Source organism: Puntigrus tetrazona, chromosome 6 (assembly GCF_018831695.1).
Source record: "Puntigrus tetrazona isolate hp1 chromosome 6, ASM1883169v1, whole genome shotgun sequence".
In the NCBI taxonomy this organism is placed as follows: Eukaryota; Metazoa; Chordata; class Actinopteri; order Cypriniformes; family Cyprinidae; genus Puntigrus; species Puntigrus tetrazona.
In genome coordinates, this window is record NC_056704.1 from 23,464,627 (window position 1) to 23,470,617 (window position 5,991).

The window sequence follows — 5,991 nt, forward strand, 5'->3', positions numbered from 1 at the left end:
GTTGGTAAAATATCATACATGGCTCTACATATTATATAATTGTTATTGCACATTTTTCTTCTTCATATTTTTGCAACATTTCTTTCTTTTTCTAAAACTGTAACCTGACAGGTTTTGCTTATTGTGGGATCTACAATATATGACACATGGTCACTGTAACAGTTAGAGTTTAAACAATGCAAAACGTTTGCATATGTTTTAATATATTGCACTTACATAACATATTTTTTTACATAATATAATCAGCGTGTAAAGTTTTAAAAGCAATAGCTATTGTAATGTAAATTAGTATATATAGAAACTGTTACTGTCTCTCCCAAGGGACTAATGCTAATGCAGGTATGTTAAACTGACCTACTTTTATATAAAAGTGGGCATCCATAATGAACATACATCTGTGTGAGAAATCTGACAAACCTTTATTTATTTATTTATTTATTTTTCATTTTTAATCTAATTTCAGTGCTTTTGAATGCTAAACTGTTAATTTTGCGATTATGTAAAATGCTTCCATAGGGTAATGTCTTTCTTTTAAGAGTAGAAATCATGTTATGTCATACACAACACTAGTTCAGTGTGTTACAGTAACCTCTTTTATACTTGACAGGCGGGGACAGCTCTGATGGGGTGAAAAGTGAAATCTTCTGACACATGCTTGTAGCTAACTCTAACTATAAATGGTATCAAAAGAAAGTAGTGCATTCAGTCTAAAAGGTTTAGCTATAGTGCCATTGTATTTGGTTTAGTGTAATTTGGTGGTGATTTTTAATCGATGTGTGGTGCCAGTTAGCAGTTACAATAGTTTGTTTGTCACATAATTATGTATGTGTTTGTTTATCAAGCAGAAAGTTGCATTATACTGCTTATCTTAAATTTGAACAGTATAGATTGTTGATTATCATTTCCATCCTAAAAAACTTTATGTTATGAAATATATTTTCTTAATTGATACATTCTTAATTGCATAAATATTAATTTTTTTGGGGGGGGCTACATTATGTGTGTGTATATTCAGTGTTTCTACTAGCCTTCCAGATCATATCATTTTAACCTTTTCTCTGGTCTTGTTCCACAGCTCGTATCGTGAAGACCAAGCAGTGGTGTGACATGGTGCCCTGTCTAGAGGATGAAGGCTGTGACCTGTTAGTAAATAAATCAGGCTGGACTTGTACACAGCCCAGCGGCAGAGTGAAAACTACAACGGTGAGACATACTTATTCTCATAATCACTGTCAAATGTCACTCTGTTTACAGCTCTTTTTGATTCTGTAATGTCACATACAATATTATAGAGTGAAAGGGGATATACATACTGTATATTTAAAAAAGAACATGGAATAAGACTGGATGTTATACATCTGGATCTGTTCTGCATGCATATATTATTTACTTACTATATTAATGAAGATAAATAGGTCAATGACAGTTGTTACCTATTTATCTTAAGATGTAGGCATAGGATCATCTTTTATTTTAAAATTTTCTGAAAATCCCATATTTAATTGTGCCTTGTTTGAAACAAAAATGACTCGGTCTGCAACTATTTAAAATAAAGCTCAACCACTCTTTCCTAATGTTACGATAAGACGAAAAGTAATGCAAAGACTGCTTTTCCACAACTTGGCACTGTGATGACTCTTCAGAGCCATCTTTGTCATTTGTGTAGGCCTGCATTCATCTCTTTGATTATGAAAACAACATGTGCAAATCAGTGAGTGAGTCTAAACAGGTAGAGATGTAGAAGCGGGCATGTTGATCTTCTTTTGTGGAGGAGATGTTTAGCCACACTGTTACATCATAGAGAAGCACATTCCACAACGCATTGTTTTGGCAGACTGGATTTAACATAGCTTTCTTTAGAGAATGGAAAAATTAAGTAAAAGGTTTCAAATCATTTATTGGTATGTATCACAACTCCAACACTAGTCACATTAAATAAGACGGGCAGCAAATGTTGGCTTATTTGACATTAACTGTCAAATCCCTGTGGAGTTCTTCTGACTCTATCATAGGACACACAGAGCAGTTATAATCTGACTTCTCTCAATGAGAGGATGTGTTTATCAATGGTAATTAGATCACGCTTAGGGCTAATTATGTGAACAGATGGGTGATCACGGCAGGTATGTAGACGAGACATAGGAGAAATATGAGGAAATGAAAAGGTGGGAACATAACGCTTTCAGCTCTTGTCTGCTGCCATTACCTATTGAAATCTTTTGTTTGTGTGTATTTATTATGAAAGGTTTTGTTGTTGTTGGTCCTATGATTGTAATTTTTGACTAAATGTATTAGGTTTTACTGAATAATAAAAAGAGTGTAAGCTTTTATTCAGACCTAAGTTTTTTTTGTTTGTTTGTTTGTTGGTTGGTTTGTTTTTTGTTAATTTAACTTAATTAAATTAAGTTCTTCTCAGCATCTCACAAAGTTGTCAGCATTTTTTTTAAGTGCAATAAGAAAAATACATATCACAGGAATCCATCATTTAAAAAATGTTGCTGGATCAAATTAGTAAGATTTGTAAAATTTAAAGAACAGTATTAGTTATCTTAGGTGGATATTAGCAATTGTTTCAAAGTGACCTTGTACTATGCACCACAAAGCCTCACTCATTCATTAACTGCAGGGTATTTGTATTATTATTATTTTTTAAAAATTACATAATATATTGTGCCCTGGTACACATGCTTAAATTGTTCTTGTTTTTTTTTTTATTTTTTTATGTTTTATTTTAATTTATTTTTTTGTTTTGTTTTGTTTTTGATTTACCATTTTATTTGAAGAGCCATTGTCAATGAACAAAAATAAATGAATAGAAAAAATCAAGTAGGCTGGGCTAAAATGAGTTTCTGCTATTCAGTAAAAGAATGAACACTAATCAACCAAGAGTCCCTGTAGGCCCATCCTGTTTGAATAAACATTCATTACTGCTATCATGTTTGTGATTTGCTCATTCTTTTCTACTGATTCATACGATTGTGTCTATTCTTTCAACAGAAAATTAAACAAGCAGTAGTCATCTCTTGTAGATTGTCGGTCATCTTATACAGGTGGCTCAATGTTATTAGACAGCCACTGATGGAGCGACCAAATCACCTTACCTTATCTGATGAAATCTCACACAGTTTAGTTAGAAGGACAATTGAAACGAATCAAAGGAGGGGAAAGAGTAATGAAAGTATTACAGAATACAAATAAAAATAAGACAATGACCCTATATACTATATTTAACTCTTTCTAGTCTTTTCAGGTTGTTTTTGAATCTGAGTACAGAAACTGTGACTAGTTGACTTTGTTGTAAAATGAAAAGTGCACATCATTTGGGGGAAACAAATATTAAATATTACATTTGTTTTTTTTTTTTGTTGTATATATATATATATACTGTATATAAAACTTACTTTTGTTGTTCATTCATTCATAATTTAATTAATTCCCTGTAATGCCATGAATAAAGATGCTTCATGGTCAGTAAGGCAGCATTCTTGGATATCATTACAAAGATAAAAAAAAGCTTCTTATGGTATTGTAGAAGCTTTTTTTAACAGAAAAATACTGTGAACGTTTATACAGTTACAACAAGACTGTATGTTCAATGTTTTTTTTTTCAAATAGTTGTGCTTGTGTTGCAGAGCAGAGCAAATTTGCAGAGCAAATTTCTGGTCTCAATCAATCAATCAATCAATCAATCATTTTTATTTATATAGCGCTTATAACAACACAGGTTGCATCAAAGCACAGAGCACAAAGCACAAGTCTCAGACACGTCAGGTGTACATACAGTGTTTTGAAATAAAATGATCAAAAAAAAGTTTCTTTTGAATTAATTTCCAGCATAAAGATTCTCAAAAATGTAGATTGTCTTACGGATTTTGTTAACTGAACTCATTATGTTTGCTCTTTTGTAAGGTTACACCACATTACTCCTTAATTCTCTGATTATACCATCAGAGCGAGAGGGCTCTTAATCAACTATTCTATTAGCTATTAGGTTGATTGTGTGGTATTTAACCATAGAAAAGGGTCCTTGAATCTGTAGTATCAGTGGAGTTCAAGACGAGAGAGAACTGCTGATTGCTGTAATCAGCAATCTTTCACATGCAAACAGAGAAATCATTTGCTCATCAGTGATGCCTTGGGTAAACAGGGTTTTGAAAATGTAGGGGCGTCCCTAGGTTTTAAGTACTGTATTCAGAAATGTGTGAGATTAGTTGGTTAATGGAGATGAACGGAATACTTCATGCCAAAAAAGTGAAATTCTGTCTTTACTCTTCATGTCTTCCAAATCAGTAAAATGCAACAACCAATGACACTCAGTGTATTTGATGTCCAAATTTTAACTTTAGGTAGCAGAACTTATTGCATTAATCTTTTATCTTCTACCTTGTTCCCTTTTGGAGCTAGTCAGACGTGGTTACCATTACCTTTTGTTGTCAGATATATGTTAATATTTCTTGTAATTTCAGCTGTTGTGTTTCATGAAAAGAGGGAGTATATGTGAAACAACATAAGGAAAAGTACACAACAGCTTTTCAATTACTTAATTATTTGAGGTAAACATTTCCATTAACAACGCTGAAGTGTGTGAAGAAGTGTGTTTGAAATTGTCTGCCTTTTCAAACTTTTCTGTTAAAAGTGAACAGACAGAGGATACTAAACACACGTGGAGGTCATGGATGACACATGCCAAAGCATTGCCGCTGTGGGTGTTGGGGTCTGCATAATTGATCCCAATGCGCCAACGTGGGACCATAGGACACATCCTTGCCTGGGCTTGGACAACATCACCATGGAGACGACAGCTGCTTCTCCGTGCAAGCACTCAGCCTCTGCAAGCCATTAGCGCCCACTGCCAGCTCCTGTCTAAAGGATCCAAGTCAGCACTGGTCACCAAGAACTTCCATTTTGAATCTAAGAACATTCACCATCTACTTGGGTCATGTTTTAACACCGTGCAGTCTTTATAAGAACTAAAATAAATCTAAAAGGAATTTATGTTTGGTCAGATGATGGATTTGTCAAACTAAACGGATGGTTTATAAAGCACTGGTGCCATTCTTCTGTATCTCTCAGTGCCCAAGGCTGGCTATTTTACCCAGACAATCCAGGCAGTCTTTACAAGCTCTTTTTGTTACAGTGCCTTGCCAATGTTCCATTTCAAGCTGCCAAGTCCCAGCCTCAGCAATTTGTTAAAAGAGACGTATAATGTTAAGTACCTTTTAAAATAACTGTTCATTGCTACTATCAACACACAAAATGTCATATTTACACACAGTAGAATTAAGTCAAAATGTGTTTAATTTTAAACTCACATCAGATGAGGAATTCATTTTTTCAATCATTTTTTATTATTATTATTTGTTATATTAATTTATTATTTTTTCCCTAATGGGACTTTTCAATAGTTTCCACAAGCCTGCATTTATGCATGTATGCATTAATGCATTTATTTATTTAAACAATCATTTTGTTACTTCTGTTTGCACAACTGTCTGTAATTTCATGGTGTTACATGAGCCGACATCATCTGAAAACAGACTGTGAGAAATACAAGTTAAAAATTGGCATGTACAATGCTATGGCACCAGTCTGTTCTGTATAAAATTATTAATGAAACAAATACGTATTACACAATCCCTCAGCTATTTCAAGTGATTAATTTCTTCATATGGAGCTGTGATACTGCAATTCCCTAGATGTTTATTGGGAAATGCAACATGAAAAGCATGATTAAGATAAATCCAGTTATAGCTTTGAACGGCTGCATGAATTTCCCTCAAGGGGCAAAGCTGCATATTCTGCCAGAAGGAGTTTAACATACTCAAACCCTTCACACTACACCAACATTATTCTTTATGATAGATACTGCTGAGTTCAGCAAATATTTATCACTTTCCAATCATCTCAGCTTTCTGTCTGAATGATATCAGCAGTTTTGTGTGTTGTGACTTTAGCCTCTCCATGATGGTAAAATATTTAATAAATAATATA

At 33.6% G+C, this 5,991-nt stretch overlaps 1 pseudogene; it reads right to left on the bottom strand.

Annotated features, from left to right (window-relative positions):
- LOC122347532 overlaps positions 1 to 5,991 on the bottom strand; it is a 663,620-nt pseudogene that overhangs the window by 329,946 nt on the left and 327,683 nt on the right.